Genomic DNA, 14,543 nt, shown 5'->3' with positions numbered 1-14,543 from the left:
CTAAAATAAACTATCGACTCACTTATTACTTTAAATTCCAGGCTATTTGCCAGAAAAGTAGCATGCAATATATATGATAAAGTGTGTGGGTGTCTGCATTTATGGAATGTGAGTGTGCAAAGATATAGCTAATATTTTTTTTCAAATCTTTGTATATTTATTGAAATTGGTAGCTTCAATTACTTTGCTTGGATGAAAGTTGTCTCCTTTTCAAAATCTTGTTTCTCATGTGTCCTGTTTGTTCTGCGTACTGTGTCAGAGACCACATTGTAGAGGGTCCCAAAGAGCCCTTATAGGACAAATGGCGTGATGTCCTATTATATATAGAGGCCTGTCCTCCGTAGTCAGCCTTAACCTGAAGTTACTTTTCTTCAGTTGTCAAGGCTGCCCAGCTCAACAAGAAGAGCTGTAAAATAAGAAACAGGAATAAGAGAATCAGAGAGATTCCTACAGTTTTGTTTTGATAAGTCAGAAAGGAAGAACAAGAAAATCAGTAGAAAGCTTAGGAAGAGAAAGGGGGCAGAGAGGGAGGGAGAAGAGGCTAATATGATCAACAGTATATGGAAGGAAGCATTGCTTCCTGTGAGATCAGCAGTCAGTTAATAGATAGAGATAATGACAGAACTACACCAAAGCCGTGTAAGGTCAGAGAAAACCCATCGTAATGTTTAGACATTACAGCAAGAGTCAAGGATATGGCAAGAAAATTAGAACTGGTTGCAAGTCCAAATATTAGAAGGATAATCAAAGACCATGGTGGGACAGTCGGTAGGATCGGGGCGCGTGTAGCAGAGAGTGCGCACTGTTCAGTGCACCATGTGGAATAACAGTGATAGGGCGGTTTAATGATAACACAAAAGCAGAAAAAGTTTAGCCTTAAAGTCACTGTTGAAAATCATGAAAAAGTAGCATCACTAAAACGGTGGTGGGGGACTAATTTTTATTTTTCCTGCATTCATTTATATCATCACTTTGTTTTAAGAGAAAACCTCTCTAGTAAACACTAGGAAGAATAATCTTGACACACCTGCCATATTTGGGATATAAATGACTAAGTTTCCAGCAATAAAAATGTAAATAGCTTACTTGGGCATTTAGTCCATTTTTTTCCTGTCCATGAATTGACTGAGAGGGGCCTCAGGACTCCTGTACCAGTACAGACCTGTGTGTGGAACTGTGCCTGACTGTGTTGGAGACAGAGCGGCGAGGGTAACCTCCTGCCAGCACAGTGGGAATGGGAAGGGCAGCGCATCCACGCTTTGCCTGTAACCAAAACCAAGTGTACACACATGTTCTGCTGTCGCTTCCAGACTCCCCTTCTGTCTTTGAGAATTAATGGTATGCGTATCCCTTTGTAGCAAATGCTGTACTGGGAATTAATGCTCAGGAGAGTCCACACAGTGTCAGAGTTCAGAGCTAGAGATATTCTCTGTTTATCCCCATGCAGTAAGACAGGATTTAAATGCTCACTCTGAGATTCCCACTTCCAGCCTCCCCTGACCCAACCTGGAGCTGTCTGTGACTAATTAAAACAGAACAAATATGTCAGCACTGACCTCAGGGATAATTCAGAGACAGGTCTTAATTTCCAGTTTTCGGATGCAGAACTGTGATAAAATGGTAGCAGTGATACAGCCCTTAAGAGTCCTTTTAACCCTACTTTATACAGCCCATATAAAAAATCTAATGGCATGAATTACCTCGACTGTACTTCCCTCTCTAGCTATAACCCAATATATCCTGGTTGGGATGGATGCTATAGACACATCGAACGAATGCCATCTGCCCTGCCATAGTTTTCCTCAGCAAATGTACATGCATTCCCATATGAGGAAATTGCACCGAGGAGGCTGCCAGGACAGCACCATGTTTGGTCTGTGAGAAGACTCTGTATCAGAGCTTGTGATAGCAGCAAGCACTGTGATTTAGGAAACCAGAGGCAGACTCACATCAGCTGGTCTGGCTGAGCACAGTTCACTGGAGTGCATAGCCCAGTGAACAGGGCTGCTGAGCTGAGGGAGCACGGAAATGGGTAAACCTGCCTTCAAAAGGCACCACAAGGTGAAAACTCCAGGGTTGTCAGTCTGTACCACTGTCTAATACTACAATAAATAAATCGTGATGTTAGAAATTAAACTCAGCTCTCGGTTTGCCCAGGATGGTGCCAGTTTGTGTCTGAAGCACGCCTGAGGTGACAGCAAGCAAAGATGGTGAACTGAGCGATTGGTGAGAACCAGTGCTGCTACCATACCCAGCAACCCTAAGTGGGACAACAATTCAGAGTATGTTTAGAAAAGAGATCAAGACAGAAAAATAACCCAAAGTTTCCCTTTGCTGTGGGTTGTTTTTTTTTGTTTTTTTTTGTCTTTTTTCTGTTTGAAACTTTCCCACAAACTCCTGAGCCCTGGTTCCTAGGAACATGGCATACATCTTGTAGAGCACAGGTGGCAAGCAAAATGACATGAGTCAACCCCTATTCTTCAGTATGTTTACCCACATTTGTTCATTTGCCCTTTCTCTACCTCTTTTGGTCTAAGAGGCTCTTCTGGCATCAGCTGCTTTGACGCAAATAGTTATTTTTTTTATATAACTTTTTTTTTTTTTTTTAATAAACTACACAACTTGCTTATATTAAGAAGAGAATGGGGCTATTTCTTCACTGTCTGGCTTTTGAGGAGCTGCTTGCAAAACAAGGCAGAGCTGAAATTGCACGCAACAGAACTGAGATGCCAGTGCATGTGAGGACATAACTTGGGCTTTTTAATTGTGAAAGCCCAGAGGAAGAATAGAGAATTCTCAGCTTCTTGGTTAGCTAAATAAAGAATCCAGGCCTATTAGCTACATTCAAACCTGCTTGAGGAGATAAGCAAGCTATTAAAAGTGCCACCTAAAAAGCCATTGTTTCTAAATCTCTGGAGATTAACCAGTTTCCAAACATCATTGTGGCAAATCATCCCCGTTATCTAAAGCACAGAACCTAAAGACTGGCAAGCCCACTGAGCTGCACAGGACCGTGCAAAACTACATCAGCCTTGATGGGCTGAGTCCACAAGCTCAGCCAATTGGGAGCTATTTTTTCTGTTGCAGAAAGCACGCTTTCTGTCCTCCTTTCACTGATATTATAGTAAAAAAAATAATAAAATAAAATTACAATGGGTTTGTATGTTGAGATCTTCAGGTAAAATTTGTTTGCCAGTTCTGCTGGTGTCACTGGAGTTATTTGAGTTAGTACAGCACCAAAGCTTACTGCAAAATGCAGCACCATGGAAGCAACATGTGCCCCTCTTTCTAGCCCATGTACATAATATACCTCAGAAGTTTTCTTTCTTGTGACAGAATAATAGTTTGCTTATAAGAAAAATGGTGTCAATGTATGACCTTAGCAATATATTAAAGGATCTTAAAGAAACCAACATCTTTCTACCTATGGAAAAGTAAATGTACTGAAATTTGTTGTACTTTTAAAGTATAAACCACAGTGAAAAAATAAACTGATAAGGAATACATTTGTTAGGTACTTTCAGGCTTTTATTCTTTCTAGTCTAATAGTCTGCTAATCACTAACCAGGACTTTTAGGAGACCCTAACTTTCAGGGGTAGAGTTTGCTATTTTGGTCTGTTCCCCTAGATGAAAGACATTTCTATAGCAGCTATTCTCAGAAGCATTTATGGGAGAGGAGGGAGTGAACCACCAGTAAAGGAGTGACTCACCACAGCACTACTAATTGCCAACCAAAAACGTCTTTTGCTTTGCAGATTAGGGAATCAGCTGCAGAAAAAAAAATCCTATATATTTGAGAACCATAAAATGTGCATGATTTTTCGATATTAAAACCTCAAGGGATGGGTGTGCAACTGATAACCAGTGACAGACATCTGAAGCTACTCCTTTCTAGGTCTGTATCTCTCCGCATCATTTGCCTGCCAACCTGATTTCCCAGTGCTCTTGCCTCTTTCTTTATCATCCCCGCAACATCTGCTTTCCTTTGATTTTTTCCCTCTTCTGTTGTTCCATAGCTTGAAATATGTTAAGTAAAAGGTAGCTAAGGGGACGGGTAGCAGCCTGCAAAACTTCCATTTCTAGGTCTCTGGCTAGGATCCAGTCAGGTCAGTGGCAACTGAAAGTCATTACCACCTCATGTCTGCTTGGTGACCTCAGTGACATTAATTGTTGGACTGGCCACAGTGGCAATCTCAGCAGAGAAACCACCCACTCTCTGTGCTGAAATGAGGCCATCCTCTCCCCTGCAAAGTCAAGGTTATGGCAGGGCTGCCTCCAGCAGGTCACAAAAAGAGACACCTTCATCTTCCTCATCCCTTTAACTATGTTAAAATGATTAATTATTCTTACTTTCCAACCAACAGGAAACTTTCCAAGATAACATGAGAGCTGAGACTGCACTGTCATGTGTTCAAATACTCTGAAGTGACTTAATAATAAGCATTACTGTATGGGTAACTAAATAAGCTAAGTAAGTATGGGTATAAAGCACAGAGTGCTTCCAATAACACAGCTCAGAGCTTATCGGGGTGACACGTTATCTTACTCTCTAGATGACTGGTTAGCTTGATGCATTCAGAGAAAAGGAAAGTGAAGAAAAAGTCTCCACATCTCATGCGGCAGCCTGCCTGCAGACTGACCATACCATTTCCAGAACAGCTACTTCCATGTTTCTTACTCTCCTGGAACTGGTTTGTCTTCTGGTCACTTCTGATCTCTGATCTCCATGTCTAAGATAGAAACACCAAAGTTTGCCTTCCCTCCTTCCTTCCTTCCTTCCTTCCTTCCTTCCTTCCTTCCTTCCTTCCTTCCTTCCTTCCTTCCTTCCTTCCTTCCTTCCTTCCTTCCTTCCTTCCTTCCTTCCTTCCTTCCTTCCTTCCTTCCTTCCTTCCTTCCTTCCTTCCTTCCTTCCTTCCTTCCTTCCTTCCTTCCTTCCTTCCTTCCTTCCCTCCTTCCTTCCTTCCTTCCTTCCTTCCTTCCTTTTACTCCAGTGACTACTTTGTGAATAGTTTTCCTAGTTTAAGGGCAAACCTCACACCTCCTAGGAGAACTTATGCTAATGCTAAAAAAATGATGTTTTCCATTTCAGAGAAGAGCCACACTGTCAGATTTCCATTAATATTTTAACTTTTTTCAGTGCTCATGACAAATCTTGCCATATTCCCTAGTTTGGAAGAGGAGCATGGAAATCTCTAGCTTTATATCTTTTCTTTTTTTTCTTTTTTTTTTTTTCCCCCAAGAAACTTCAGCTGCCGATATGAGAGTTTGGTCTTTTTATCTTTCAACTTCTTGATATCAAAAAAGAGCAGGAAAATATGATCTCTGTAGGTAAAAACAATCAAAGGGAAAGCAAATTAAAATATAAACCGTTTTTTAAGGAAACAAAGAATTAGCAATATTTGATACTACATGAGGGATGTTTGGAGCCTGCCTCGACATTTTGCAGTGCTTGGGAATGACAATACAAGTTTATATCAGATTAACCAGGATTTAAAGGTCTTTCTGTTTAAACCCACAAATCATAATTAAGCTGAATTTTATTCCCAGAATAATGTCATCTAAGTCATCTTGGTTAAATCTTTTATATTCGTTGTTTTGGGATGTTAACTTTTTATAAATATTAAATTTACTTATAGATACTTCCCATAAAGGACCAAGTCACAAATACTCAAATTCAGATATCTATATCTGAGCTTTCACTGCTGGAAAACCTTGCTTCATTGCTGTCTAGCCTATATGAAGGGAGATGAGACTTTTATTTAAAACTCCATCACTGAGGGAACATATTCCTGACCTGGGAGCATGAGCTGACACACTGGCTAGAGGCAAAAGACATCTCAGTTCCTGGTCTGAGTGATGCTCTGATGAATGATGTTCCCGCAGCTTTAAGTCACAGAAACAGACCTGGGGCTCAGACCCCATCTCATACTCCTTGACAGCAGGTTCAGAACAGGGAGGATGAGGCAACTTACAAAGTGAAGGCACATCTCATGCCACCAATTAAAATCCAGGATAAACCGTTTCCTGTAGACCTCCATCAGACTGCCAGGCCAAACTGAGCAGATGTATTCCTCTGCTATGATGTCTCTTCATTCTCCAAGGCTCCTGCAGTGGAAGCACACTTTCAAACTTCAGCCATCTAATACAGGCACCCAAGTCTTCTGCATATTCACGGGGGAACAATTCAGACTGCATATGTAAGGAATGTCTGCATTTCCCTTGGGTAAACAAAGCTCTTTAGCATGAACACAGATATGCTGGGTCAGACAAAAGAGCCAGATAAGCCACCACTCTATCTTAGACACAGTCAACAGCAGATGTTTAGGGAACAGCAGAAGAATAGGACATTCATACCTAAATCTTCTTCCTCAGTTACTTTTTCGCCCATCACCAGTATAAACATCACATGGACTTCTTGATGTGTCTGTGGGTTTGTATGAATTTAGAGACTCCATTAATTTGCGACTCTCTCTTTGAACTCAGGTAAGTATTCAGCGCTTAACATATCTAAGGCTAGGATTTATAAAGTTTAATTACTTGAACGCTTTCATGGGAGTGTGAAACTGTGTGTATCTGTGGGAGCAAACTTCAGAGACACGAGTGAACTAAGAAATCAGAGCTCAGTGCAAGCAGAGCAAGATTTGTTTAGCCCTTTTCCTGCTACTGAGGTGCACTCACATCCTTTTGCCGCATGAGAGGCATGCTGAGAGCAACGTGGAAACATCCTTGAAGTAGATGCCTATGTTGAAGGTCCCAAGCTGATTTAAGTGCATAGATCAGATGCTACCTACTTCCCATGAAGTTTTTGGATGTGGCTGGCTTAGGAATATTTCTTATCATCAACAGATAGGACTTACTGCGAGGAATCCAGCCTAGCAGGACTGGCTTCAGAGCTGCACAGAATCTAAGTGATGATGAGTTTGGGCTGGAGATGTTATTCAATCACTAACAGCCTACTGAGCAATTTGGCAGAACTCCATAGATCGTACTCTTTTTTTTCTCCTTAGAATTGTAAATACTTATGTGGAAAAACTTCTCAAATGTGAACATAATAAGCTCAATTTGAGGTCACATCTGCTCCATGATCACATTTTATCAATTCCTTGCATTGCACAACAAATCTGAACTCAGCTTGCCACGAATTGTCAGCAACAGATTCAGTTGTTTGCAGCACCTTGCGCTGTGACCGAGGTCATCGTATTATGCATGGACTCAGCATGAAGGGGGCTCATGTTATCTGCTCCAAATCATTTTTCACAGATACAGTATAATGAGTTTGTGGAAAATATGATACCCAATTACAGGTTGTAGAAAAGCTTCAGTAACCCTTTGAGCCTTGTCAGGATAAGCATTTGCTCTGGTTACTCTAGTTTTAAAGAAGTGCCACTCCTGATAATAATATGTTTCTAGTTATACTTCTGTTAAAAAAACATTATCCAGTAATGGATTTCAAAGATCTTTAAGACAGTGCACTTTGAAGCTACTAAAAAAATTAGCAATTGGAGGAGGGCTTCTGTGGGCTGTGGAAAGGCATGCAGTCAAGAAGAAACAGCACTTTGATACATAAGAGCATAATTTAAACAAGCTGTGAACTGCACTGTCTTGAGCCATGGGTAGGGTAGGCAGCTGCTTAGGTTGTCAGACTGTTGGGATTTTGCCTATGCCAACAAACTTTATCTCTGCCACTGGCTCCTCTGCCACAGCCATTGATATCCAGGTTGACTTCTCCTGCTGAGGAGGAGGTTGGTCCACGGGCTGTGGAAATGGCACAGTGACTCTTGGCAGAGTCACCCTGCCAAGCTCCATATCTCCAGCTCCAACGTAGCAACAACTGAGGCAGGCTCTTTCCCTAAGTCCTTGCCCCTCTTCACAGAATCACAGACTGGTTGAGGTTGAAAAGGACCTGTGGAGGTCATCTGGTGCAATCCCCTTGCAGAAGCAGAGCCACCTCAGAGCCAGTTACCCAGGATCATGTCTAGTCAGCTTTTGAATATCTCCAAGGAGGGAGACTCCACAAACTCCCTGGGCAACCTATTCCAGTGCTTGGTAACCCTGATCGTAAAAAAAAGTGTTTCCTGTTGTTCAGACAGAGCCTCCTGCGTTTCAATTTGTGCCTGTTGCCTCTTCCACCCCAGAAGTTGTCCAGGCCTGGTCTGGTCTTGGCCCTTCAATTGTGAGGTCACTAATTCGAGGTTGCTTGCATGGCCATGAGCTAACTTGGTAGCCCATGGCCAGAAGCTAGCGCCAGCCTTTCTCTTGCTTCAAGACTCCAAACTTGAACTGCATAATAAAAATAAAAATTAAATATGATGCGTACAGATTCAGATTAATATGAACAGATCCAGACAAATGTCATTGTCTTCTTTCTTTGTCTAGCTAGTTTGTTTCTGAGAAAACTCCTCCAGAATATAAAGGGCAAGCAAAAGCCATTTGACTTATATTCAGTTTACAAATTAAGTTGTTTTTATCCTATTTTTCAAGCTCGTTTATATATGATTAGCTAATGTCACGCAAGAGCCAGACCATTTGTTTAACACTAACTGCTTCCGAAACATTTCTGTTAGTATCCTCTAGAAAAGCTAATGTCAGCTATATAATGAAACAAAGGATTATTATCATTCACAGAGTTGTGTAACTACACTTAATGCTAGGTTTGATACTTGCTCTGTAGCTTATGGAAATGAAATCTCCTTTTATTCTACATCAACAGCTTAAGAAAAACTCAACTCTAATAACATTCAAATATGTAGAAATACAGATGAGGTTTTCTTACCCTTGCCTTTACAAAATCCATTAAAAGATCAAAAAGATTTGTTTAGACTTGATCTTTTTCCCATAAATTCCAAGGAGCAACTATAAGCAAATAATTCACAGTAATTAACTGAGATTTTATAATACTAGTGCACATAATAAACTATGTATGCCGGGAAGGTGTGATTTGCTCCTTAAATCTGTCTGTAGGAAGTGCTACACATTCCTCCAGATATTTAAGAAGTAATTCAGAAAGATGTATGCTAAAAGCAGAAAAAGAGCTTGCACTTTTTTTTGTGTCAGACTCATTGAACAGCGGGCCCAGTGCTCTTTCCTTTTCTGTACTGTCTTCATGTGCTCTCAACTGATTTGCTGAAGACTTGAGACACAGTAAAACCCCATGTATCTAGGCAGAATCCCAAGGAAGAGACCACATCAGTGGTCTGAGCCAGGAGAAGACCAACAATAACATCTTGATTTGGTATCCCGCTCTCTAGCCAACATCACCTCTGCCCTACCATGGGTGCAAGGGTGCACCTTCCATTTGCAGGGTGTAGAAGACCCTTCTTCTTGCAGGGCTGTGTGGGGAGGTTGAGCCAACACTCCCAGCTATGCTGCCTTCTCAACCAGGCCTGTAACACCAGCGGCACAAACAGTTCATGTGGGTAGGGCACCCTGCCTGTGGGGAACAGCGCACCAGGAGAAACACAAGTTTGTAACAGTCCCACCCAATGAGGAAGCCAGAACTTGGTCCAGTCAAGGCACTTAAGATACCCAATTGTATTTAAAGGTAGCTTTCACTGACTTATGGAGGAATACTGACCATTTTCTGTCTCTAAGTTTAGATAACAAGTTGAAATTCCCCAATGCTACTTAGCAGATACTATAGGAAAGTTTGATGGGATCTCAGCTAATTAATTGAGATTTCGTATTTTCATAACACTGGGGTGGACATTCAACCTTATTCCCCCCCAATTAGAATAGCTGTAGTGAAAGAAAGCATAATAACCTCAGAATTAATTGGATTTTGCAGCAGGCTGTGACAAGCTGTCCAACACATATTCATACAATCCACTCTGCTTTTACAAGCTAAAGTCACAGACTGCAATTTATTGCTGCTTCTTGAGGTTGAAATTACGAAGAGTATTAACATTGGAAGGAACATATATTAGCAGAAACACTTGCTGGAGCTGAGATATGCCTTTTGGCTGAGATCGATAATCAGAAAGCCCAAGGCTGATCTTCATCAGAATATGGAATGAATGCCTAGGAGAATGGATAATGAGTGCTGTCCAGAGATTTCATTCCCTTCCTACAACCATGTGAAATATGTAGCCACTGGGTCTCACAAAATTATAGGCTTCATTTAGATGAAAACTTCAGTTTGCTTTTATTTAACTAGCAATAAAAATTTTGAAGCACTAAAACCTGGAAACTGCTGCTGCAGCTTTCAGCTGCAGGCATAACATGACTTGTTCTCACTGAATGAGACAGTTGTTGCAGGGACTTTGTTTCCTGAGGTGTTCATACAGCACCTAACACCCACTGGCTCCCAGACTCGACAGAGTAGCTGCATCTCTGGTGCACCAGTTAAGTAACCACAATTTACAGTGATATCTGAGTGATATCACAGTGATTCACATTAAGACTCCATAAGTATCTCATTGGAGCAATAAGTAAAGGTCATGCATCCATGACCACATGGATTTTTCAGTATTAGTCCTGGATGTGTAGGTATATATTTTGACTCCTGTGCTGGTTTTGGCTGGGATACAGTTAATTATCTTCACAGTAACTGGTATGGGTCTATGTTTTGGATTTGTACTGGAAACAATGTTGATAATACAGAGATGTTTTCATTATTGCTGAGCAGTGCTTGCACAGAGCCAAGGCCTTTTCTGCTTCTCACCCCACTCCACCAGTGAGTAGGCTGGGGGTGCAGAAGAAGTTGGGAGAGGACACAGCTGGGACAGCTGACCCCAACTGACCAAAGGGATATTCCATACCATAGGATGTCATGCTAAGAAACAAAATGCTGGGGAAGAAGAAGGAGATGGGGAATATTTGAAGTGATGGTGTTTGTCTTTTCAAATAACTGTTATGTGTGATGGAGCGCTGCTTTCCTGGAGCTGGCTGCTGCCTGCCCATGGGAAATGGTGAATGAATTCCTTGTTCTGTTTTTCTTGCGCGCTAAGCTTTTGCTCTACCTATTAAACTGTGTTTATCTCAATCCATGAGTTTTCTCACTTTTACTCTTCTGATTCTCTCGCCTATCTTGCTGTAGAGGAAGTGAGGGAGTGAGCGAGCGGCTGCGTGGTGCCTAGTTGTCAGCTGGAGTTAAACCACAACAACCCCCTCGCAAACATGCTGAAGGAAGGGAATCACTGCCTAATGGCTTTCCTGCTGGGAGATCCTAGAGGATAAACTTCAGGAATTACTCGTCTTCCTTGAGGGCTGTGTCCTGCTAAGCTCAGAGCCATCACACCCTCATATGCCAAGGGAAGCGGGATGTGTGTGACCTGTGACACCTCCAGAAGGCAGAGGCAACTTATTCGATTAGGAAGTTCATGCCCACGTGCAGTATGAGACTTGCCATGTATTAATTTGAATGTGTCTGTATGACCAGACAAAGAAAACAGGTCCAGAGTGAGTGGTGTCTGCATATGTGTTTGAACAGAAGGACTTGGACTTGATTTTCTGATGCTGACCACACTACAGCCACCCATGCTTCTGTCAGCTAGAGACCGGCTTTTCATAATTATGTATATAGGTGTCTCACTGTGAAATGGCAAGCAAGGCAGAGAAGGTTCACCCGGAGAATCTGCATTATTTATGACCTTCTATAAAACTGAAGGAAATTGCTAGACACATGCAGGCAATTGAAGCCAACAATTTCTCCTTCAGTCATCCCAAAGTGCTGGAGTCTGTATACTTTTCTGCTTTATAGACTTTGCCACAACTTTTAGCAAATAAACTTAGTGCTGCTGTAAATGCATTGGACTAATGGAGAGACATTCCTGACATGGTGAGAAAACCTTGCAGAGGGCATTCAGATACCATACTCAATTTATCATCTGTGGTTTGTTTATGCTTTGTCATAAGAGAAAGAATAGATAATGTTTTAGTAGTTCAAACAACATAAAGAATGTGCATACTGCCTAGCTGCCTGCACTCTTGGAGCATTCAGATAGGGAGTCAAAATTAGTAAGTGACAAAATGAGTAATATGGGATGGCTCAGAGGATTAGGAAACATCCTCAGAGGAGCAGGCCACTCAGGATTCAAAGCGATGTACAAGTGCTCAATACTGTTCATACAGACTGTGAATAAGTATGGCATGCAATTCACAGCAGGCACATAGGAATAGGGGAAAAAACACAAACTACGCTTGATTCAAGTGTGTAGGCAGATCTGTTAGCTAAGCTTGCAGAGAACAGACCTGAAGATCTGGTTATAACCACAGAAAACAAGTCCTGTTTAGAAACATAGTTAGCTACTGGCATGTTCGTTCCCCCCATGGTACCCCGACATAAACAGGACCCTGAGAAGTGGTTTTGTGAGAGGATGCTAGATGACTATAGACCTCATCCTGATCTGAACTGATGAGTCCATGGTGACTCAAGGCTGACATCCAAAGACCATCCCCATTCACAGGAGTGCCCTGGAAATCTCTGTACAGCCTGTGCAGATGCAGTGCCCAGTGTTGCTGCTGCGGGTGTGCCCCTGGTGAGCCACCACAGCTGAGACCTGGGAGCGAAGCATGCCTTTACAGCCCATAAACTGGGGCCACCATGCACCACCTCTCCCAGTCAGCACTCGGGCTCGCTGAGGGGACAATACAGCGGAAGTTATGCTTTCTGTAACACACTAGAGGTCAAAATCTTCAAGCTGAGCAGCTCTAGTGAGCACTCAATTTAATTAAAGGGATATATAGAGTGAAAAAAAAGACATGGTGAAGAAAATCTATCCAAGTACAAACCCAGCTTGAGATTTAGGATTCAGACTAAGAGATGATTTCAGCCCTCTCTCTTCAATTATACGTGGTTTTGCAGTTCAAAAACCAGCTTGAACTAAAAAAAAACCCCTAAAACCAACAAATCCCAACAAAGAAAGAAATCACCTCCAATAATCAGATATTATTTTAAACCTCTACAGCTGTTTAAATGAATAATTCATTTGCACTCCAACAGTTGGGTCATGAGCTGACTAGTTCCTGAAGGAGCTGAGCTCCTGAAAAGCACTGCCAGTCATGGATGCTTCTATCTTTTTAAGATCCAACCTAAATGTCTCACCCTTCTGTATATCTAGGTACTGCAGACTTTCTATTTTTTTCAGCATTTCAATAACAAGTTGTAATGATGTATGAAAGAGCAATATCACTGCCCACAGATCAACTAGTGAGTTAGCGGCAGTGATCCACAGACAGTGCTAGGTTGTGCTATTTCAGTATTATTTCACTGAAATATTGTCAGTGGAGCCCAGCAAACGCAAACCTTAACAAACATGACAAAAATAGCAAGAAATGAAGGTCTTGATGGAAAGAACTCAACTGCAAGAGAAACTAAGAAGTGCATTTGCTATGAAGTGGCTTTATTTTTATTTCAATACAAATAAAATAGACACAGAAAATGCATTAGTAAGCTTCAAGTTATATTTCTTGTTTCTATAAGTGCTGGATTGTAGATCAAAGCTAATTGTTTCTATTTTTTTTTTAAATACTTGAGTGCTTTTTAGTAGAAGTGCACTAACATTGATATTTTCTATAGCAGAGATGAGTAGCCCTGCTAAGTGGATAACAAACGCTTTGCTCTGTACTAGAACCCTAAGCAGCAGCTAATTTACAGGCTTTCATAAAAAGTAGGGCAAAAAAATGGAACAAAGTTAATTCTTTTTTTTTTTTTGCCACAGTGCGATTTTAATTTTGCTGCCCATCTGGGATTTTGCTCTGCTTTGAACCAGAGCTGTACAAATCAATGTGAACTGTTTTATAACTTGTTAATTGCTCTGCCTACCTACACACACGCATAACAGAGGAAAAGAAACAGAGTGATCAGTGGTTAATTACATTACAATTACTCTTACGTGTTATATGATTTAATCTTTTACAATTATACTGATACTTATCAGGAAATTCATGTGCACTTAGATAATAATTTTTCATGAAAAATTGATTGTTAACTGGAGTATATTCTGTAACTTTCTTATTCTAAGAATAACTTTCATTATTTCACATAATTTCCTATTAAGCCCTGCAGTTTTAGAGAAATACTAATTTGCAGTCATATTTAGCTGGGAAGCATACAGTATTGCTTTTAACTTTTAGTACATTACAAGATGATGGTTAAAATTTTGTAGAAAATATAATGTCCTTTAACTAATATCAAGCCACCAACTGTTAGGTATTGAAGTCTACCAATATTGAAAGGTCTCGCTATCTCTAGGTCTTGATTCATACTGATGCCAAAAATTTATTGAGACTGAAGGATTTAAATGTCTATTAAAATGAGAAGGTGTCAATGCCTATTGATAGACATTGATGTTGTAATAACCTATTGATATAAACACCTTTAGATAGGTGGCAAATCAATAGGCCTTGATGCGTATCGACATCGAAAAAACTCACTATCTACAGGTCTTGATTCTTACCAGCACAGAAAAGTTTCTTGAGACAAAAGTGTTGGAATTCCTATTGAGATTGAAAGCCTATGAATATCAAAAAGTCTTGCTATCTATAGATCTCAACGATTACTAATCTTAAAAGCAGTCTCTAGATAGGTAGGTGCAGATATGTA

The sequence above is a fragment of the Tauraco erythrolophus genome, chromosome 2 (assembly GCF_009769465.1).
Source record: "Tauraco erythrolophus isolate bTauEry1 chromosome 2, bTauEry1.pri, whole genome shotgun sequence".
Lineage (NCBI taxonomy): Eukaryota > Metazoa > Chordata > Aves > Musophagiformes > Musophagidae > Tauraco > Tauraco erythrolophus.
This window is presented reverse-complemented; position numbering follows the sequence as displayed.